The sequence below is a fragment of the Pleurodeles waltl genome, chromosome 2_2, assembly GCF_031143425.1.
Source record: "Pleurodeles waltl isolate 20211129_DDA chromosome 2_2, aPleWal1.hap1.20221129, whole genome shotgun sequence".
NCBI classification, from domain to species: Eukaryota; Metazoa; Chordata; class Amphibia; order Caudata; family Salamandridae; genus Pleurodeles; species Pleurodeles waltl.
Window position 1 is genome coordinate 570,554,561 of NC_090439.1, and position 24,112 is coordinate 570,578,672.

General features: G+C 45.3%; 1 protein-coding gene across 1 annotated transcript in view; it reads left to right on the top strand.

Annotated features, from left to right (window-relative positions):
• The window catches only part of LOC138282469 (uncharacterized), a 260,896-nt gene extending 240,256 nt beyond the window's left edge, over positions 1-20,640 (top strand). Inside the window, exon 3 of the transcript XR_011200958.1 lies at positions 20,277-20,640. The gene's annotated coding sequence lies outside the window, so the exon portion shown is untranslated. The remainder of the gene's footprint in view (positions 1-20,276) is intronic.
• Positions 20,641-24,112: the final 3,472 nt, after the last annotated feature.

A 24,112-nucleotide genomic window follows, 5' to 3' on the forward strand; every position in this document is an offset into this window, starting at 1 on the left:
GTGCGAGGGGAACCGACTGTCCCGAGGCCCACGATGGTCCGGGCTGGTCATCTGGATCCAGTTAGCCAGAGCTGCTGTCATCACTGTGGGCCTCTTCTGTGGGTGGGGTAGAGATGTCTGGGCCCTCCTGTCTGGTGACGTTAGGTAGTGGTCCTGCAGGGGTGTAAAAGTATGATTATTGCATGTGTGTGTGTCATGGTGTGCAATGGGTGGGTGAGCGTGTACCCCAGTGCTAGCATTCCTTGTGTGATGATGGTTGGGGGGTGTTATGGGTATTTGCAGTGGGCATGCTTTAGTGAGGGGTGTCCATGCTTTGTTGTGTCATGCAGGGCTTGGTGTTGGGATGGGTGGTTTGTGTTATTAGTACATTAGTGAGGAGTTGGAGTGATGGGGGGGGTGAGGGTGGGGGGGGGTGATAGCATGCAGGTAGGGTGGGGGATATGATGGTTAAGATTTGACTTACCAGTGTCCATTCCTCCACCAACTCCTCCAAGGCCCTCAAGATGCATAATGGTCAAGACCTTCTCCTCCCATGTTGTTAGTTGTGGGGGAGGAGGTGGGGGTCCGCCGCCAGTCCGCTGTACCGCGATGTTGTGCCTGGAGACCACGGAACGCACCTTCCCCCGTAGTTCGTTCCACCTCTTCCTGATGTCGTTCCGATTTCTTGGGTGCTGTCCTACTGCGTTGACCCTGTCGACTATTCTTCGCCATAGCTCCATCTTCCTAGCTATGGAGGTGTGCTGCACCTGTGATCCAAATAGCTGTGGCTCTACCCGGACGATTTCCTCCACCATGACCCTGAGCTCCTCCTCCGAGAACCTGGGGTGTCTTTGCCGTGCCATGGGGTGGTGTAGGTGATGTGTGGGGTGGTGTATGTGGTGATGAGTGTGGTGATGTGTAGTGGTCTGTGGTGTTTTGTGCGTGGATGTTGTTTGGGTGTTGGTGTGCCTCTGTGTGGTGGGGTTGTCTATTTTGTGCTCTCTCTCTGGCCTTCGTAAATCAGTTTTGGTAGAAGGGGTTTGTGGATGATGTGGGTGTGTGTTTTATATTGTGTTGAGTGTGTGGGAGTGGTGTTTGTATGTGTATCAGGTGTGTGTAATTCGAATTGTCCAATGTGGCGGTGTTTTGGAGATGTGTGTGTATTTTGAGCGTGGATTCGTGGGTTGTGATAGCATGGGCGTGTTTCTGTTGGCGTGACGGTGGAGGTTTTGTTTTCGCCAGTTTATCACTGATCTTTGGTGTGACAGACTTGTGTGGGTGTCTGAGTTTCGGCGGATTCCGAGATGTGGGTCATAATAGCTGTGGCGGATTTCCGCGGCGGGGTATTGGCGGTCTTCTGCACGGCGGTAAGCGGCTTTTACCGCCAATGTTGTAATGACCCCCATATTGTCCAAGTATGCCTATGCAATAAAAGTCATCTTCGCGAGAGGTCGAGTACCTCAAATACTACAAACAGATGCTGGAAAATAATTTTTAAACAAACCTTTTCAGAAATGATTAAAGCAGCACGCTGTTCAGCATTTTGTAACGCACACCGAATTAAAAGCGGTGGTTGTAGAGCATGTTCACAGAACTTTAAAATCAAAGATGTGGTGATATTTCACAGCCAACAATACCTACAGATACATGGATGTTCTACAGGCCTTTATAGATGTTTATAATGCCAGTTACCATAGGACCATCAAAATGTCTCCTGTGGAGGTAACGACGGATAATTTGTTAATTGTGTGGAGAACTGTGTACGCGAGTTGTCTCACGGCAAGAAACCTGTTTTAAAAGAAGGGGATCATATCAGGGTTTCAAAGTTGAAGGGTGTCTTCACCAAAGGCTACCAACAGACATTTAGCAATGAGATATTCATAGTGGAAAGTGTGGGGTTTAAAGAAGGGGTGTATATTTACAAGTTGAAGGACTACGACGGGGTAAAGGTAACAGGTGTCTTTTACAGTGAAGAGATAAAAAAAGGCGCCCTACGATCCGAACAGGATGAATAAGGTTAAAAAGGTTCTGAAAAGGAAAGACAGCAGAGCTAAGAGACAGGCACTGGTTAAATGGCAGGGCTGGCCTGAGAAATGTAACAGTTGGGTTTTGGACAGCTCCCTGCACCGGGTGTGACGGAGACCTCACCTTTTTATGTTATGCTACCATCCAATGCCTCAAAGGACATGTTCCCCCACAATCAGATTTCTAATTATACAGTGAAACTGGCTAAACCAGTGGACCTGAAAGGGTCCTGGGAGGTGTTTCTAATGGAGATACAGTACCCTAGAAAGTGGAATACATTTACAAAGCACAAGGCTAAATTCATCATACAGCGCTCTCAGGACTTATTGAGCTTCCCTGTGAATTTCCCACATGGGTATTACACCACCGATGCGGTGGTGGGCGACGCTATCAACAGAGTCATAGCCGGCGTTGAAGAGTATGCAAATATACATCTGATGTCGGATAACGTTAGAAGAAAATTGTTTCTTAAAGCCCGGAGCTCGAAACCAGGTTTACCTGTACTGGTAAATTACAAAGGGTTCTAGGGACCGTACAACATGTGAAAAAACAGGTGGATCCAGACCCTAATTGTCCTGATATTAAGGGCAGATTTTATACACTCTACATGTACAGTGACATCGTAGAACCTCAGGGGACAGCGGATAGTTATTCGCCATTGTGGAGATGGGTCTCGGTTAAGAGAGAAAATAACATGATGGTTAACCTACAACATCACAAACTCGACTACATGGCAATTTCCAAAACCCATTGTGACACTATAACCATCTTGGTCTATGATGCTCGGTCAGAGCTGTTGACCTTTAAATACGGGAAAGTTATTGTTAAGCTTCATTTAAGGGCGCGCCGCGAAGGTGACTATTAGGCAGTTGCGATGGGCATCATGAAAACATACGGGGATCCCTCTATATACAGGGACTATTATGCAGTTCAGGCCGGCTATGGAGGACTGGCACCTTATTTTCAAGGGGCCCCTGTAATGTACGGGCCGGATTGGGGGGTTCCTTGTGCCGTTTGTTTAGAAGAGCCATGCCTTTTTTGAGCAGAGGGTACAACATTTTAAAACCTCACGTTAAAGCGGCTGCTACGAACGTGGCCCATGACATCGTGGGCTCTGTAACGTCGGCTGTTGCTGAGCGCATGAACAAACAGCCCCAAGAAGAAACTGAGTTGTTGTACATGGTGCGTGCGGGTGTTAAAAGGAAGCGAAGGGCTTCGCGGCACATGGGCCTGCCAATGCCCTATAAAAAATGGAGGACTTCTTCAAAAGGCCCACACAAAAGAAGAGTTGTAACATGGAAGAGATCTTCCAAGAAGAAGGGAACACACTTTCATTTTTAAATCAGCTCTCATGACCTTCGTACACTGCGCCTCGGGTGAATGCACCAAATCTGAGCTAGATTTGTTTTCTCTTAAACCCACACAGACCAGAATCGAGAACCTTTCTTTCATAGAATTATCAACCCTAGCCGCTCTGACGCCTCTGTCGCCAATAGAGTTTTATGTGTCGGGGTCCACGGATATGTTTTTGGATCTGAACAACACTCTGCTACACCTTGTCTGAAAAATAACCAAAGCGAATGGCAGCAACATCGAGGCTGATGCTAAAGTGGAGCGACCACCTAGCCCGCTGCAACCATGTTTAATCAAGTGGACATTAACCTGGGAGATCGACTTGTCATGCAAAGTGATAACATGTACGCCTACAGGGTCTACATAGAGAGTATTCTAAATCACAGTCGCTAAGCCCTGGACGCACAGCTTTCAGCGGTGCTCTTCTACAAAGATACTCTAGGGCATTTTGAGGACACGGCATTGGACGGGGGCAACAATGGTTGAAAAAAAAGAGCCAGCTTTGCCGCTGGCAGTAGACAGTTTGACCTCTCGGGTGTATACATTCAGACCCTTTCTTCCAAGACAAGCTTTTTGCAAGGGTACAGAGCATAAGATCAAACTCAACCGCAACAATGACACATTCTGTCTCATCGGCGGCAAAGCGGAGCAGTATAAATTGGTTATATTTTCCATGAGCCTGTTTGTAAAGAGAGTGAAAGTGTCACTGAGCGTCAGACTGGCCCACACCGAAGCTTTGCAACTATCGAAAGCCAAGTACGCCATTGAAAGACTGGCTCCGAAGATATTCAGCATCCCCACCAGTACTAGATTAAGACAACACAAATTCTATTTCTGGGTCAACTCCCGAAACTCATCATCATGGGGTTTGTGGACAATACAGCTTTTAGCGGGCTCTATACCTCTAACCTTTTCAACTTAAAGCGTTAGGACATCAACTCCGCTGCTTTGGTCCACCAGGGAACTGTTATCCCCGCAAAACCATTCACCCCGAGTTTTGGAACTTCCAATTTTGTTAGGGAATATCTCGGTCTGGTCTCGATAACAGGGAAACATCTGCGTGATTCAGGAATTGTTGTTTCAAGAGAGGGGTATGGTGCCGGCTACACGCTGTTTGCCTTCGACCTGACTACTGACATGGAAGAGGGTGATCACTACAACTTGATCAAAAACGGAAATCTAAAAGCTGAAACACGCTTAGCACAGTCGCTGGCTACCGATGTGAACATGGTTGTATTCCCTGTATTCAACAGCGTCTTTCAAGTCAATCACGCACGACAAATTATGTTTGACTATCACTAAAAGATTGTGAAATGGACACTGCAGATACATGTCTTCTTAAGCATGCATAAATACGCTAAGAAATACTTTTTGGGTGTATTTCCTAGCAATGGGCTACTGGAGAGATAGGCACAGAAAGACGCCGCACCCTCGTCTTTAACACTGACCCGCATTGCAAGGGTGGTGCACATTGGGCGGCCCTGTTTCTGGATGTAGACAAGGTTATAGTGTTTGACAGTTTAGCGGAGTTCCCAGAGCATAACATTTATACAAAACCGATATTCAAATATATTTAAAAAAGCATTGCTCACGGTCGAGTATAACAAGCTGGTTGTACAGGAATCTCTAGCCATCACACGCGGGGAACACTGTATATATTTTACTAGTAAAATGTCTGACGGTATGACGTTTGGAAGTTTTTTAAATCTTTATTCTGCCGATCTAGTAAACAACAATGGTATTGTTTTAAAATATGTGAATGAATACTCAAGGACTATATCGAGCATTGTTAAAACTGAACACGGTGTTTTTCAAAAGTGAAAAGCCTTGTAATGCCTCTATTTGTACTGATGACTGTCTACAAAAAAATTGTTTAAACACAAATTCAGACAATGCTTTTTTTATTCACCCACCACACATTTTAAAACCATTAAAAAAAAAAAAAGATGACTGAAGACTGTTGAAAAGTTAAAAGTGTTTATTACAAACAGTTTTCAGCATTACAGGGGTAAAGAAATAAATGAAGCAAAAGACTTTCGAGATTTGAACCTTTTAACAAAACTGTCCAATGGTTCAAATGTCATGATAACATTAGAGTAATAGCCAAGTGTTCATTTTGAACAGTCTCTTTTTCGGCTCCATATGTAGAGCGTTGTTAGATAGTGTAAGCTGCAGAAAGAAAGGCGATGTCGACACAGTGGGACTCATGGTAAAAACACCAGGGGTCAGATCTTTCAAACTTTCAAGCCTTTGCCGGTGGTCGGCGTTACCAACGATTGTGGAAGGAATGTTGAGTTCCGCACTGGCACTTAGGAACTGCTCCCATCCTCTAGGAGCGTTCTGTGACCTCTGACTAGATCGTACATGTGTGATTCAGCAATTGGTTGTCCCTTGTAAACGAATTCACCCCAGTCGTTCCAAGAGGTCAGATCTTTAGTAACAGTCATTTTACCGAGCAGCATTTGCGCTGCCTCTCTATACCTCTGACTCAGATTTTTTAAAAGGTCTTCGACAAAGGCATTCGTGGGGTCCGGTGGTCCTGGGTCTGCTGACGGCTGTTCAGTGTCAGGGGTATACAGAGTCAATTTGTTTTTTTCAGCATTCAATTATTAGTAATACTGTAAAAAGTTTTGAAGGGCTCCTGAGTAAAGCCTCGCTTTGTCATGTGGTTTTAAATCGGTTTGGTTCAAAATGTCTTTGATCGCAGCATCGAGACGCTGCGTCTCATTTCTGCATATGTCCCAGACGTTGGTAGCAGAAGGACACAACTGTTCCATCTGTTGGTAAGGCACAAGGTACATTTTTTGGGCGTACTCCATCAGGTCCTCAAGAGGAGCCTGTAATTAGGGGTATAGCTATACCCAGCAGCGCCTCTATAAAACCTCCAGACAGTTTTACCAGTTTCTTTTTAGAAAGGAGTGACACCCTTTTATTGCTGAGCTTCTTAATAATGTGGAGCTTCTTCTTCAGCACGAGGAACTGGCTTGTTGATATCGGGACATTACCTTTTAGGGTGTTTAGGGCTATTTCTGAAATGGCCACAACTAAATTGTCCAAAGCAGAGCACAGGATAGCTCTTCTTTTCAGGGGGCTGGCTGTGAACACCATTTTTAGGAGGTCTAAATTACATTGTAGCCACGCAGACATGGTAGTGACCTTATATTACAAGGTTTATAGTGCAGATGTTGTAAAAAGTCCTTTTAATGGATCTTTTTATAGGCTTTGGGGACTGTTTTAGGCGTGTAAGCGACGGGGAAGTCAGGTGGGAAATTACCAGAGCGTAGTCTGTAGTCTTCTAGAGTATTGGGGTTTGGGTTTTAAATCTACCAGTAGGTAGCTGTGGGGTTTTGCAGTATCCTCGTTAAACACTTCAAGGAAAAACTGCATGTTTCCGGGGTACATCTGTTTTTCCATAATTGATATCTGAAACTTGTTGCATGGGTTTTTAAGTAAGACCAGGTATGAGGTGTTGAGAGTTATAGAACAACTGCTCTTACCCTTGTAAAACAAGTTCTGCACGATGTAGCATATGCTTAAATTATGATGATGATGATGTGAATATTGAGTAAAAGCCCTCTCGATCTCTGGGTGCTCCCTACCTTCTAGCATGAGATTGTTCACAATAACCATGTTTACAAGGTGTTTAGGTAACAAGTCGTTGTTGTTGAGATTTCTAGGTATGCCTTCTATAAATCAGATATGTGGGAACTTTAGGGATAGTTCCATGTAAAGATCTTGCAGCAGGAATAAAGCCATAGGATGTTGTTAGGGGTCTGAGATAAAACACCAGGAGTGTTTTCTAACAGTTTCTTTATAAAATAACTTTTACCGCTATTTGAGGACCTGCTAAAACGCAGGAGAATGGGTGTTGCAGCCTGGTGTCCATAGCGGTTGGGGTTCGCCCCTCTAATGTCTTTTAATATTCGCACGGCACTGTTTTGTAGTCCTCAGTCAGGACCCGTTTATCAAACACTACTCACAGGGTTTTATACAATGCTTGTGTTGTAATTTCCCACCTTTTTTGGACTTGACTATTTTAGGGTGATTTATCACTATTGCTTTGTTATTTTTGTGATTGCTCGATGCGTAGTACTCGTGCACCAGTCCCTTCAGACTGTCAAAATGTATTTTAACTGTATTGCTGGCGTATAAAGTGATACCTTTGACTTTTATGCAAACCTTGTTGCCAGACGTTTTGTAACTATAGTTCTTGGGTCCGGAAGAGGTGTATTCGAGTATTAACTCATCCTTTTCGAGTTTGCTGATCAAATCCCCTAGATAATCACCTAGCGCAGGATCTTCATCACCCTCTTTACTCATAAAAATAACAGAGTCAGTGTTGTGGTACAAACAACGATCCTGAAGCTTATCCAACAACCTGTCAAGCTCTAGACAAGCGTGAGCGGTTGTGAAGCACGCTATGTAGATGTTTATATTGTTACACACTGTGGGTTACACTTTGGCGTATTTCCAGCATAGAACGGCTGTCTCATTGTCGATAAATTCCCCACTGGACATGTCGTAAGTCGGGGCAAATAGATACTTAAAAAGATTGTCTGGATCTGTGATGATGGATATGTTTGACAAATTGGTATGCTGTGTGAATTTTCGCCACAAGGAATTGAGACAGAGCTCGGCTAACTGGCGTCTCGCGGGGTGAGCCTTAATGAACTCTGTTCTCAGCGTAATACCCTCGTGAGCTTGGTAATCAGCAATGTACTTTTGCTCCGAGGGCTCTTCGACGCACCATTCAGGATATCCCTTTGCCTCCTGTTTGTCCCTGAGAAACAAGTTGATGTACTCAGAAAAGAGTTGGGTTGTGGTGTGTGAAAATGCCAAATTTCTAGTATTTTACCGAGGCGGTATCCTTTCTCGAGGGCCGTCTGCACCTTGATGGTACACCATGTCCCCTCCAGCAGCCTTTGCTCACCACTATGTCTATATTCACTAGTCTGTTGAATTTCTTTGCATGTTCGACATAGGGGGAAGATTAGCTTGCCGTTGACTCTGTACGGAAGCACCAAGAAGTAAAGCTTCAGCAGAGGGTGGATTTGAAACTTGACGAGACCAAAGTACTCATCTAGGGACTTAAAGTTCCTATATATGATCCTAGGATGCCCCACCGGATACAACTTCACCTTGTTCACAAACGGATACAGACTGGTGAAGCCGTAGTAGTGTATTTTTTCATCCTCCCCAGCGACCCGGTACAGCTGTATGGCATTTGTACGACTGCTGAATAACGAGTCACTGGGTTTCAACGTTCTGGTAACTGCGGCTCTTAATGAAAGCACTGAGTTCCGCATCTTTTGTTAGGACGTCTAACTACTTGTGTTCCCAGAGGGTCCTCAGAACAACGCCGCTGTTTTCAATATACTGCGACTTTACCAGAGTATGACGATGCAGATGTTCAAACGTGGTGCCCTGTAGTCTATGAAACTTGTGGGGTTTGTAACAACGTGGACACCCATGGTAAAAGCAACGGTTGAACTTAAAGGCGGTTGTTCTCCCGTTAATTAACGCATTACCGTCTAGGTAGTAGCGGCCCAAGCGTTATTCGCCGCCCTGCAACGCGTGTTGAATGAAGATGTTCTCTTTCTCCCAGACGTACACGAGCCACTGAATAGACGGGTGGAGTAACGTTTCTGTTTACCGTTATAGAGGCCAGGCTGTACTAGAGCTATGGTTTCAGGTTTTAAAAACATGTGCTGATAAATAGACATGCACATGGAAGCCAGAGTAATGTCTCTGAAAAGGTTGCACACTTTTCGCAAGATCATTACATTTGCAGTAAGCTTTCAACTCTGTTTGAAAATTAAACTGATTTTCACAGTTTTCATCGTACCATTGTAGAAAGCTCTCTTTTTCAGACGGCATCATGTACTCAACGCCGTAACTGTCGGATGGAGGCATAGGACTGCTGTAATTCTGATTAGCCCATGTGTTAAAAAAGTGAGGGAAAAAATCTTTACATCCTTCAAAACCAAAGGCTTTTGGCAACTTGCTCAACTTCATGGGCAGAAAATTCAAGGTGTCTATGAACCTAATTTCAAAAAGCACAACCTTTAACAGCATCAGTTTAGAACCCTGGGTGATAAGCTCAACCATTCAGCTCTTCACAAATCAGGTCCCAGAGAATAAAGAACGAGTTGTATGCTTTCCAGTTGTGAGTCAGCATTGTATACTCGTAATATTTCGGCTGCAGGAACGTGTTGAGGAGATCGTTCACGCATGACCGGCCTTCAAACTCCCAGTTTTCATTGGCTGTTAGATGATGCACGTAAATGTAGTTAGGCTGGTTCACACCCGTCTCCTACGTACACTCTATATCGAGTACGATATGGTCTTCTGTTTTTTTCTGGGGAAAGCCTTCGAGCATGTAACACTCTTGTGCTGTTCCGGCTATAAAAAACGCTTTACACCTGGGACATTGCATACCTTTACAATCATGGTTGGCGTCCTTGTAGCTCCTGAAAGCTTGACAGTCTGATTTATGGACGCACTGCGCAAGGCTGATGTGTATCTTCAAGCAGTCTTGCAACTGACGAAACATCTTACACATGTGCATTAGATAATGTTAGGGCAGGGCCTGAGTCCCCGTTCCCTGTCCTAACAGTATCTAAATGATGGTGGCCGGGTCCCGAGCGGTCCGCGACTCGGGTCCCGGCCGTCATGACAGGTGATCTTAAGGACAGGGACGGAGACTCCGGCCCTGCCCTAACAATTCTCTTGTTAGGGCAGGGGTTGGGTCCCTACCCTAGCAATACTATATTAATGTAGGCCTGGGGACCGGGACCACGAGCCACCCAGGTCCCTTGGCCTGCATTACATGTACACATTTAGGGCAGGGGTTGGGGTCCCTACCCTAACAATACTTTAGTACTGCAGGCCAAGGGACCCAGGCTGCGCGTTGGCCAGGGGCCCCAGGCCTGCATTACTGGTGTGTTGTTAGGACAGTGGTTGGGGTCCCTGCCCTAAAACTACTTTTGAAAGGGGGTCTGAGGACACACATGGTCCAGGACCCCAAACCCAGAACATCACACAGTACCTCAATGCCCCTCGTCCAGGCCTAAAGACAGCCTTGCCAACAACATTTTAAAAACATACATGGTCTGATAAACCTATTCCATGAAGACATCCGCGTAATAAAATTTTACGGGCCTAAACTACATAGCCACGGATTACAATATTAGAAAACATTTAATCATCATGTATTTTGGTCTATAAATTTAGACACTTCTATTTTTACCAGAACCCTATGTTTTAACGCCTTTAAAAATACTGTACCCCTCTACAAATTAAACAGCGGTTTTAACACAATATACATGTATGTCTCAAAATAACTTGTACAAAAACACATGCATTTTGCTCTGCTAGGTATAGCTAAAAAGGCAGGGGATAACGTCTATGTTTAACAACAATAAAATATATACATACAACATATAGTTACAGACCTTAAGTAGAAGAGGGGTAACACCACCAGGCTGCGCTTTGCACTTCATATTTTTCACCTTAAGGGGTTCTGGGAGCCCAGGCTCTCCGCAAACTTCAAATATGTAGTTCAGAAAAAGAGCCCTGTGAATGTGGTGGTGTTTTACATGGCCCTCATTGTGCTAATTATGCATAGGTTTTGTGGAGGGCTGGGCTTAGAAATAGACACCTGTTTTTTCAAAACTTTTTCAAATTGACTGGTCACTTTATACTTTGACATATGCTGAACACCTCTGAACCCAGGTATGGGAACTCTTAGGGCTATGTGACGGGCCGTTGCTACAACCAATGGACCCGTTCTATTCCGAGGAAGCAAACAGCACTGCCACTCCCGACCCAGAAGTACAGTGCTGGCCGTCCAATCCCCTTTTGCATCCGAGAGCCGAAGGGCAGAGTAAGTGGCTTTGTGCTGTTTCTGGATTGAAAATAGAGGCCGGATGAGGTGAAGGGAAGGAGATGGATGAGAGCCGAGAGAGGAGCAGAACCACTGAAGACATTGACGCCGGGAGACGAGAAGATGCCACGGATGACTGTGGATCGTAAATCCCTGACAGAGGCCCAGAGTCCAGTACCAGCGGCGTGGGAGGCACCCAGCGTGCATTCTGGCCATGCTTAGGGAAAAGCGTGGCCCCCTCAGGTGGGTGGCTACCCTAAACTGGGGAAGGGAAGGGAGGACGGGAGGAGGGTAAGAGCGGTATCTTGTTTTTGTGTTTTCTTTAGGGAGGGAGGTGATGGGACAGCACAATAAAAGGGAACAGCTGAAGGGTGTTTAGGGTAATCTGTACAAGACCCAGAGATACTATAAGGCCTCATAAACTGAAACAGGAGGCAGGAAGGAAAATAGAGAAAAGGAAAAAAAAAGAGAACCGGGGAAACAGAGAGAACAGAGAAAGAGGAAAAGGAACAACTTTCAAAAATAAGCTGAAAGCACAAGAGAAGAGATACTAAAGAAGAGAGAGAAGAAGCAGCCAGCATAGGCCATGGGAAAGGCGAAGGAGAGCCAGACAGTAATTCAGAGAGAAGACAAAAGGGAAAAAAGGGGGGGGAAGAACATAAAATAGAAGAAAACTAAAACCCATAGCAAAGGATAGCCTACTTAATGGTCTTTTTCTCGCTCTTGTTCCAACATGTGCCTCCTGGGAGCCCTGAAACGAGAAGACGAGGAGAAGAATTAAAGAAACAGACATCGTGCACACGGGAAACATAGAACCGCTTGAACCATACCTTTAACTGCAATAAAAAGTCACCATAGCATTCGACCACTGACTACGTGTCCTCATTGTGCCGCCCCGCTACAGGCTACATCTGTTTTAGGCTTAGATTGCTTGTCTTCTGTCTATTTCAAAACTTTTTTTAATTGACTGGTCACTTTATACTTTGACATATGCTGAACAGCTTTAAGCCCAGGTCTGAGAACTCTTAGGGCTACATCTGTTTTAGGCTTGCATTGATTGTCTTCTGTCTATTTCAAAACTTTTTTTAAATTGACTGGTCACTTTATACTTTAACTATTCTGAGTACCTTTGAACCCAGGTCCAGGAACTCTTAGGGATACATCTGTTTTAGGCTTGCATTGCTTGTCTTCTGTCTATTTCAAAAGTTTTTTTTTAAATTGACTGGTCACTTTATACTTTGACATATGCTGAACACCTAGAACCCAGGTCTGGGAACTCTTAGGGCTACATCTGTTTCAGGCTTGCATTTCTAAATTGATTGGCTGGCTCTAACACAACCAGCATTTACCCAGCTCCTCTTTTTGGATTAGCCAGCAGTGTGGAGGTTTGGCCTTACACTCCCAATACTCCGCCCTGTGAGGAGGCCCCCAAGCAGCCACTTGGTCCTGAATGTCTGACATGTCCAGACTTTTCCTCTTAGGCTCTGAAACAGGTTGCACACCAGCATGGCTTTCAATTTACACATCCCATAGACCCTGGCACAGGACTAACACGTGCCCCATGATGTCACAACCCACGTGACACACCTACACCTACATCAGTGCCTACATCAGCATGGGGAGTGGCAGCTACATCAGTGCCTACATCATTGCCTACATCATCATGGGGCGGGGGCACCTGTCAAAAGTTTGATGGAAGGTATCCCCTTATACTACTGATGTAGATAGACCTCCATTTTTACCACGTCTAACAATTTGGGTCTGAGCTGTCTTGTCATCAGCTGGCATTGATTGATCCATCGTCTAGTCCCACTTGGCTCGTGGGTCTCTGGCCACCAGGCCTTATGTTTTTGCTGCAGGCTAGAAGACATTCTTAAGTTGACAAATTGGTTCTGAGTCACAACTTAGCATGCTTTTTTACCTTAAAGTGATAGTCCACAAGACCAAAACAGTCAAAGGAGAGCTTTGAAGTTGGACATAATGCATGCGCCTTGTCTTGCATTAAAATAGGGATTTTCCAAGCATATGTGCTGCTTTTTAGTTTTTTTTTTTTAAGAATTGTATCTTTATTAGTCCAGACTTAATAAAATCGATTGAGATCATGTTTTCATGCTATATTCATCTGTTTGCAGTACTCGCTACTGCACATGGTCTACAATCCTATCAGGAATATACTTTTATAGGTAAGAGTTGCTTTTGCAGACAACAGGTTGCACAATACTAAGCAGAGAGACTGGTTGTTCTCTCTAATTGTTGTTCATCATCCAGTTTCCTGCTGATCTTACTACACCGACTATTCAAAGCAGAGTTTATTTTAAAGTCTAGTCAACAATTGCTTATGATGCCTCATTACACCTGGCTTGCAAAAAGCGAAATTTGCTGGCAAAGACTTCTCTGCAATGGCTCCTCGCTTGTGGAACACTTTTACTATAGAATTAAAAAAATATTTTTCATAATCTCTCATTACGAAAAAAATAAAAGCTATTCCCTTTTCATAATTTGTTTTCTCTCGCTGTTAGACTGATATATCTGATGCACGAAGAGACTATTTAGTGGATGTAGCGCTCTATAAATTCCTGTTCACATATAATGTGTGTATTACATGAAGTACTTGCCGATCGCCTTCTTATTATGTACACGTAAACTTAATATAGATAATTAAGGTAGTCTTACCCTAGGATCTCCCTCAAACTCACCTGGCAGCACCATCCATGATCCATGTGATCATTCCTTCTGCTCCAATTTCTGTGGCATTTCAAAGTGAATGCGTTATTATTCAGAAGGTAATTTATAAACAGAGAATATACAACCCTCTTGTTCCCAGGAGAAAAATAGTATGGTTGCTAATATGCACTGATTACATCTGACAACTTGTCATGTTCTGCATACGCACGGAATGCAAGTCATAAACTACTTTTATTTTCCCTTGAGAGAAGAAAACTACTGTGCTTGTAGAAAGTTACAGATTTCCACTAAAACCAGCTTTTACAGCTAATTAGTGTTTACAACAATTCAGTCTGGCATGGATAGGAAATCCTGCCCAGGGGTTATTGCATCATGTTGCTTACAAAAGTACTTTCTGTAATCAACCATTACCAATGGCTGAACGTGTATGAGCTAAAGGGGCTTCTGCTGTGAGATGTATTATACCTTCACCAAGAGTAGTGTTGCTTATCCCATTTGTGAATTAGTTTTGGCAAATGAATAACTATCGAAATTCCTCATGGCATTGATAAAAATGTGAAGGTGTTTATTATAAACAGAAAACAGACAGCAATTTGAAGTGTCTTGAAATGAGTATTGAAATCGCTGTTCCACCCATACATTCTGTAAATATTTTAATATATAAGGCACCACACTTTGCCTTTGGAAATAGCTATGACTTGTAGGTTATTCTTTGACTACGCTGTCCTATTAGTGTGCTTCTGTTTGCTGCACTGTGGGTCCCCCTTCGCAGGCTACTGCTGGCATATTTTAATCATGGTTTCTTCTGTTGGCTTATTGTCATGTTTTTGCCCAGGCCATGTAGTTGGTCTGTAACCAAGCACTATTAAATGTTAGAGTGCTAATGTTCCCTTTTTACACTGAAGCTAGGTACTGTGTAATAGGCCTTAAGAAAACTACAGGGGGCCTACTCTGGTCAACCCACAAATTAGAAAACAAACGTGCAGAAGTCTATATTATACGTGAAAGGTACAGGCCTCAGTTTGAACATAATGGTCAATAAGGAACGCAGAGACAGAAAGGAGAATGAGGAGAGAGGCCAGGTGCATTGAAAAGCAGTTACGATTCAGCCTAGCATACCACAGATAACTTTGAAGGACGCACACACATAAGGGAGAGTTTGAGCTACTTTCTGATAGCAGGGAAGGAGAAGGGTAAATCACGACATACTTGAAAGGGACACGGTGTTAGATGTATGTGTTTCAAGGCTGGCAGAAGGGAGGTGACAGGCCGTAAAACTTTTGGAGTCTTGTAGACGTGCAGGAGGAACATACTGATAGAGGTCGCAGAGCAGGATCGAAGGACATTGTGTATGTTAGATACTATGTATGTAGTAAATCTGCTAGGACTGTATTTTTGTAACAAGCAGTCAGATAACGCTTAAAGAATTATCATTTTGTTAATTGTAAGTGGGTGGGTTTTAAGCGCCCACTGTAAATATCACTGTGTGTAAGAGCTGAGTTGAGTGTAGCTTCAGTTGCAGAACTGTGCTATACTCCCGGCCGTATTGTATTCTGTTTATTTTGGTCATATAAATACACAATTATTACTAGAATTGTGTCACTTCTTTATTATTAATAAGAAATTTGATTACAACTGCTTGGTTAGAAACGGGGTTTCTATTTGGCAGTGGCTTGCCCCCTGTCCAAGTAGGAACTCTCACTCTAGTCAGGTTAAAGGAGTCAGACAGCTAAGATAACCCCTTCTCACCCTCTTGGTAGCTTGGCTCAATAAGTTAGGCTTATCTGAGAGGCAATGTGTAAAGTATTTTTACACACAAACAGTAACACAGAGAAAACACCACAAAAGTACTCCACACCATTTTAGAAAAATAGCAAATATTTATATGAGTAAAACAATACCAAAACGACAAAAATCCAACATACACAAGTAAGGATACATAGTATCAAAGATTAAGGGGGTCATTCTGACCCCGGCGGGCGGCAGTTGCCGCCCGCCTGGCGGGAACCGCCATTTGGCCGCACCGCGGTCAAAAGACCGCTGGTGCCATTTCAACTTTCCTGCTGGGCCGGCGGGCGCTACCCAAGGTAGAGCCCGCTGGCCCAGCGGGAAAGAGGCCTGCAACACTGAAGCCGGCTCCGAATGGAGCCGGCGGTGTTGCAGGCGTGCGACGGGTGTAGTTGCACCCGTCGTGCTTTTCACTGTCTGCTAGGCAGACAGTGAAAAGCATGCTGGGGCCCCTAGACACCCGTTACCGCCAGCCTCTTCCTGGCGGTGACAACCGCCAGAAACAGGCTGGCGGTAAGGGGGTCAGAATCCCCATGGCGGCGCTGTTTGCAGCGCCGCCATGGCGGATTCGCCCAGCCGGGGGTAAACCGGCGGGAAACCGCCGGCCCCGGTTTTCTGACCGCGGCTTTACCGCCGCGGTCAGAATGGGCAAGGAAGCACCGCCAGCCTGTTGGCAGTGCTTCTGTCATTCGCGGCCCTGGCGGTCTTTGACCACCAGGGTCGGAATGACCCCCTAAATGTAGATTAGTGCTTAGAAACACAATAGCTCTAACTGGGGCTATCACAACGGCTTGACGGAATCGCTTCCAACAGCTGGCTATGGAGTTGTATAGACCCCGGTTACCGTCTCTTGGAAAATGCTGAGGAAACAAAGACGTTGCACTTAGTCGAGGAGGTGAAGCGTCACTAGGGCTGGTGCAGCATCGATTCCTTACTGCCACTGGGAAGGTGAGACGTTAATTCCTTACTGCTTGGCAGGGGAGGTGAGGCATTGGTTTCTTACAGTGATTCGGCATTGGCAGCGAGACATTGGTTCCTTACGACAAGGTGGGCTTGATGAATCGAGCAGGTCAAGACGCGAGACATTGACTTCGCTGTGTTGCGATCACACCACGGGCCACAGGTGCTGAAATGGAGATGGAGTCCGGTGCCACGGATGTCGGTGACTTGGCACTCTGGACTCACGCTTTGGTAGGACTTCGAAGGCACTTGTGGCGGCATCGGGCCTGTGTTGTAGGTGGCAGTTGTTGCACTCAGAAGGAACCACTGCACTGGTGCAGGTAGCAGTATGGGGTCGGAGAGCGACACGAGTTCCAAAATCGTTCTGGAAGTTGATGTGCTAGTTTCTTCCTTGTCGCACCAGAACTCAATCCCAGAGGCCCAAGAACTGGATTTGGCACCTCTTGCAGGGTGCAAGTGTTGGCTTCTCCCACCACTCTAGCTCAGGAAGACCCATCAGCCTGGTGATGGGCCATCAGGATATGCAGAACACACTTCAGCTTCCCTTGGTGTGACTGTCTAGAGTGAATGCACAAACAGCCCAAGTGTCATCCTGACCCAGGTGTGTATTCAGCATTCAGGAAGAGGCAAAGAATGGTTAAGCAACAAAATGCCCACTTTCTAAACATGGCATTTTCAAACTCACAATTCAGAAGCCAACTTCACCAAAAGATGTATTGTTAAATTGTGATTTCAGAGAGCTCAGACTGCACATCTCTATCTGCTTCCAATGGGAAATTACACGTAAAAGATATTTAAAAGTAATTCCCATATTATTCTATGGAAAGAGATAGTCCATGCAATAGTGAAAAAAGAATTTAGCAGTATTTCACTATCAGGACATGTTAAACACACCAGTACATGTCCTGCGTTTTAAATACACTGCACTCTGCCCATGGAATTGCCTTGGGCCTACTTTAGAGGTGACTTACATGTAGTAAAAGGGAAGGTTTTGCCTGGCAAGTGAATGCACTTGCCAGGTCGAAATGGCAGTTTAAAACTGCACACACAGACACTGCACTGGCAGGTCTGAGACATGTTTACAAGGCTACTCATGAGGGTGGCACAATCAGTGCTGCAGGCCCACTAGTAGCACTTGATTTACAGGCCTCAGGCACACATAGTGCACTTTACTAGGGACTTACTAGTGAACCAGATATGCCAATCATGGCTAAACCAATCACCAATACAATTTAGACAGGGACCACTTGTACTTTAGCACTGGTCAGCAGTGGTAAAGTGACCAGAGTCCTAAAAGCCGCAAAAAAGAAATGTAGCATACAGTCAAAAACAGGTCAGAGGCAAAAAGCTTGGAGATAACCCTGCAGAAAGGGCCATTTCCAAAATGCATTAAATTGTAGCATTTGTATAACGTGTTCCAACCCCTTACAAGGCCCGAGCCCTTTCCTAAAATGGCAATATCTAGTTACCTGGGGGACCAGCCTAGTTGAAGGAGAGTGGCCAACCACCTTCAGATCCATACATTCAAGTACACAAATGATGCTCTACACCACAAAGGTCTCTTTTGATCCAGATAGTTGGCAAGTCCACTGGGAGCTGAACTACAGTAGAAGTAAAAGTCAAAGCAAGAATACTCATTGCAGAATGTATGTGTGCCCTCCAGAATGCTGCCCATCTGTAGACTGGCTGTTGTCGCAGTAGTTCTTTGGGCTGCTCTTTTCAGTCTCTGTCTGCATACCTTTGGACTATTTGGGGTTTATAGGCGCTTCCTCCGAGGCAGTGGTAATACCAGGGCTTGCCCGTAGAGTTTCTGTAAAGGCCTACACACGCTTATTCCACGACGGGAAGAAATCATCAGCAAAAGTCTGCATAGGTCTGTGTTAAAAGAGTTGTTCACCGAGCTGGAGGGAAGGCCCAGCTTATGTGTTGAAGTTTATGCGGTTTGGCCATGACTCTCCAGATAGACCAGAAAAGAAAGTCACTGCACAGGCAATAGAAGTGGTGTATGTGTCCGTCCTTGTTCTCTGTAGCAACATCTATTGTTCATCTCGTAATTGGCAAGTTTAGAAATAAATAAATGTAAGTAAATCGTTTCCACTCTCAGTGCACACTAAAAGGGAGACTCTGGAAGCACCAATTCTGCGGTTTGGAGTGCCCCTTCACGATCAGGCTCACGTACTCACACCAAAAAGCAAAAACATAGAAAGGGAAGCTATAAGGGAGAAAATTAAAATGGTAGGGGTGGTACAACTGCGCACGTTGTGATGGACTACCATCCTTACAGATGTCAAAGTAATGTCACCTTTGACAAACGCCAATAACAAATCTATTCCACTCTTTTATACTGACCTCAGATTTCTGCTCTTGGTCCTTCGCTGGCGATTCCAAGAGTTCGTCTGGCTAAAGCAGGCGGACCTTCTTTCTCTCTTTTGGGGCCGATGGGCTGGAACAAACTTCCTTTGGAACTAAACCAGATAGGTGATGAAATATAATTTAAGAAAAAGCTCAAAACAATGTTTCTTCACGCAAAGTCCACGACTTTTCCATTTCTTTCACGGACTGCACCAGCATAGCGCCGAGACACTCTTGAGTTTCCGTGCGCTCACTAAATCCCGATACATTAACATTTCGGTGTCTAGCATCCATTGCCTGTGTCACTGCACTACCATGAAATAGAGAGACGACTGTTAGTGGGATTCTTCTGTGTACCTTTGTGTGTTGTGTTGGAATGTTTGTTCCTTCATATTGTGGTCCGCTACACTTGGCCAGTTCCCGCCTTGTGAAGTTGTCCTGCCTCCCTTTTCCAATTCAGTTCCACCCAAGAAAACATGACAGTCTTGACAATCGTTTAGCAAAAGTCGTTTTCAATTGTCACGTGAGCCAAGATCTGCCCTCATTTTTGCCCTAAGAATATGATGAAGGCAGAGTACAAAGCCACAGTGCACGTATGTCTGCCTTATTCTACACAGCAGGTCACAAGGTCAGATGCCCATACAACCCTGAGGGTCACGGGATGTGAATACCCACGTCGTAAAAAGATGAGCGTACACGTGCGATAGGGAGGACAGAAGAGCAAGGGCCCCCGGAGTGCATACAATATCTGGGCACCTTAAATCATGGCATCGGAAGAGCTATTTCTTCTGAATGTAAATCGAGCGCTGATCTTGCGGTGCTATATCCTATCTCATGGTCCTCACTCCGGATGCACATGCCTTCCCACGTAGCATACTTCCTGTCTGCAAGTTGTTTTGAATATACTATTTGGCTGCCATAAGAGAGCTGAACTGTAGAATGCAGTTAACCTTCTGAGAACCCATTGTAAAAGGCTTGTTAGTCACCTACCCTCCTTCGTTGCAGAGATTAAATGACACTCCTATCAGGAAAAATGGGTTTCTCCCTAGCCAATCATAGGATTGACTCTGGTGCTACCACATTTTCCTACAATATGTTATCTTCCGAAGCAAAGGTTGGGAAGGTTTTACGTGGTAAATTCGTTTTGTCTGCTTTAATGTGTTCGTCTTATGAATAGCTTGAGCCAGACTTTATTGCTGTGTGCACATAATCTTAATGTTATAATTAATTATGGTTATCTAATTTTCAGGTGCTCGTCTAAGTCAGCTGGGTGCCCAATCAGCGTGAACAATAACCTTGACCTCTTGTCTTTGGTATTTGCGAACTGAACTCGTGACTCTTCGGAGACCTGAAGTATAAACAGAGTGTAACACCGAGACCAAATAATAGTTTTCCGGGGTGACTCATAGGATTGGGTCAGATGCTTCTGTGACTTCTTGGCGCCTACTTATCTCTCTAGCATGCAGATCACCACTGAATGCGTCTCAATGTTAACGTCAAGGTTCAAGCATAAGCTGGCTTAGTCCACTGATGACAGGAAAATAGTATCAGGCGTTTTTATAGAGCGATACACTTCAATAAATCTTGTATTGTGCCACTTCGAAGTTGGAAACCTGCTAAAGTGATTTTATACAAATATTTGGTTACAGAAACTCCTTTGCACATAAACAGAGGAAACCGTTTTTCAAAGATTGCACATTGTTCACTTATTGAAACAATTTTATTAAACCAAATGTGCTTTAACACCACAGGGAAAATAATAAAGAACCATAGTGCAATATTTAAAAGTGGAGTCTGGTTAACATTGTATTCTGCCGTGACCCAGGGTTTTGTGGCTAGGCTCACCTGCTGGCACTGGCCACTCAGATGCTCCCAGAGTTCCCAGACCATCCTGAAAAGATGGCAGAACCCAGGTACGCTCTGGAGGAGCTCTGGGCACCACCCCTGGGGTGGTGATGGACAGGGGAGTGGTCACTCCCCTTTCCTTTGTCCAGTTTAGCGCCAGAGCAGGAACTGGGGGTCCCTGAACCAGTGCAGACTGGATTATGCAAGGAGGGCTCCATCTGTGCCCTTCAAAGCATTTCCGGAGGCTCTGGGAGGCTACCCCTCCCATGCCTGTAACACCTATTTCCAAACAGAGAGCGTATAAGACCCCTCTCCTAAAGGAAATGCATTGTTCTGCCTTCCTCGGATTGAGCTGCTCAAGCCCCAGGAGGGTAGAAGCCTGTCTGTGAGGTGGCAGCAGGTGGGGCTGCAGTGAAAACCTCACAAGGCTGGTATGGCCATACCGGGGGTCCACTGTGGAGTCCCAGGAGTGCATGGAATTGTGCAACCAATATTGGAATCAGTATTGGGATACAATTCCCAGTTGTTAGACACCCTACATGGCCATATTCGGAGTTACCATTGTGAAGCTGTGCGTTCACTCTTAAAATGGAGTCCCACACTCACGAAGTCCGAGAAAATGGGCCTAGACAACGTGGGGGCACCTCTGCTAATGCAAGGGTGCCCTCACACACAGGTACTTGGCACCCAGCCTTCAGGGTCTGAAGGCCTGAAATATAAGTGACTTATAAGTGACCTGGTGCAGTGAAAATGGCTGTGAAAAAGTAAAAGTGCGCGCATTATTTCATACAGGCTGCAATAGCAGTCCTGTGGAAGCCTTTGTATGGGCTCCTTATGGGTTCCAAAAGAAATGCTGTAGTCCACAAGGATCCCCTGGAACCTCAATGCTCTGGGTACCTAGGCAATGTATACTAGGGACTTATAATGGGGGCCACTATTCCAATTTGGAGTGAAATACCGGGTTACTAGTATGTAGGTAAAAATTTGGAACCAGAGAGAGCATAAGCTCTGGAGTTCTGGTTAGCAGGACTTCAGTGACTCAGTTCAGCATACTGACAAAAACAGTGAAACAGACTGACAAGTAGGACACAAACCATGAGCACTGGGGTCCTGGCTAGTAGGATCCCAGTGACACAGTTAAAACACACTGACAAACAGGCCAAAAATGGGGGTAACCATGCTAGAAAGAGGCTACTTTCTCACATAACCCCCCCAAAAGAAGGACAATAAGTCTAACATTGGCCAGTTGAGACTTTATTGTCTAAGTGGTGATAAGTGGAGAGTAGATCTGCAATAGAGTGGTTACTCCCTTTATCATCCACTATATGGTTGCTTTTCTGTGGAGAGGTAAACCATCCTGTTTGAAGATTTATACCTAGAAAACAGTGCACATGCGTACTCTGAGATTTCCTCTTTGTAAGATGTAAGAGATTTAAGAGACTGTCCCTCTGATCCCATGTCAAGACAGGGATGCTGTCCTAAGGATTCTGGTGCCAGACAGGGATGCTGTCTGAGCAAAGCCAGGGCTGGGCATAACGTTTCTGTTTCTTTTGGGTTGGAGCAGGACAGGGCTGCTGTCCTATGTGTTTAGAGGTAGTGCAGGGCTGCTGCACTAAAGTTTCTCTTGGAGGGCTGGAGGATTGCTCCAAATTTACTAAAACAGTGCAGTTCTGCTTATGTGTTTCACTGGTTCCACAGAGAAGACTTTACCTCTGGGAGTTTAGCTGTGGCAGCTGTGGGATCCCTTGGTACAGATTCCACCCCAGGAGAGGTCTCTCCCACCACAGGAATAGTATCCTTAGTGGCAGGATGGGGAAGGGATACCTTGATACCCTTTTTACCTGTGTGGCGAGGAGGATCCTGAGGCTTCAGCGTTCCGTCTCTTCTCTGCTTTTTCATTTCACTTGAAATGAGAGGAAGCAATTCCTCTGGGATACCCAGCATAAATGTATGGGTCCTAAATTCTACCTCAGCCCACCAACCTGGGGCCTCCAGGTCATTACTTAAGAGACAGTCTACAGGTAAGCTAGGTGATACCACCACCTGCTTTGGGCCAGTAACTCCACCCCAACTAAGTTGCACTACAGCTAAGGGGAGGGACTGAATGGATTTGTTGACATCAGTAACCTGGTACTTCTGTCCAAGGAGGTGTTGTGCAGGTGACACTACACTTTCAGTCACCAAAGTGATACTGGCACCAGTGTCCCTGTAGGCCTGGGCCTCAACACCATTTATTAGAATTGACTGCTCGTACATGTCTATGTTAACGGGACAAGCAACCAAGGTGGCAAGGCCGGTGCCTGAGGCAGAAACTGTCTTGGGGGTTTCTACTCCTACCCTAGTTTCTATAATGGACCCAAATGTGAACCCAACCACACCTTTTGTTTGACTATTGCCAGTCGTCCCACCACTACACTACTACTACAACGGGCACTAGAAGTTGAAGTGGATGTATTAAGAGACTGTCCCTCTGATCCCATGTCAAGACAGGGATGCTGTCCTAAGGATTCTGGTGCCAGACAGGGATGCTGTCAGAGCAAAGCCAGGGCTGGGCATAACGTTTCTGTTTCTTTTGGGTTGGAGCAGGACAGGGCTGCTGTCCTATGTGTTTAGAGGTAGTGCAGGGCTGCTGCACTAAAGTTTCTCTTGGAGGGCTGGAGGATTGCTCCAAATTTACTAAAACAGTGCAGTTCTGCTTATGTGTTTCACTGGTTCCACAGAGAAGACTTTACCTCTGGGAGTTTAGCTGTGGCAGCTGTGGGATCCCTTGGTACAGATTCCACCCCAGGAGAGGTCTCTCCCACCACAGGAATAGTATCCTTAGTGGCAGGATGGGGAAGGGATACCTTGATACCCTTTTTACCTGTGTGGCGAGGAGGATCCTGAGGCTTCAGCGTTCCGTCTCTTCTCTGCTTTTTCATTTCACTTGAAATGAGAGGAAGCAATTCCTCTGGGATACCCAGCATAAATGTATGGGTCCTAAATTCTACCTCAGCCCAACCTGGGGCCTCCAGGTCATTACTTAAGAGACAGTCTACAGGTAAGCTAGGTGATACCACCACCTGCTTTGGGCCAGTAACTCCATCCCAACTAAGTTGCACTACAGCTAAGGGGAGGGACTGAATGGATTTGTTGACATCAGTAACCTGGTACTTCTGTCCAAGAAGGGGTTGTGCAGGTGACACTACACTTTCAGTCACCAAAGTGATACTGGCACCAGTGTCCCTGTAGGCCTGGGCC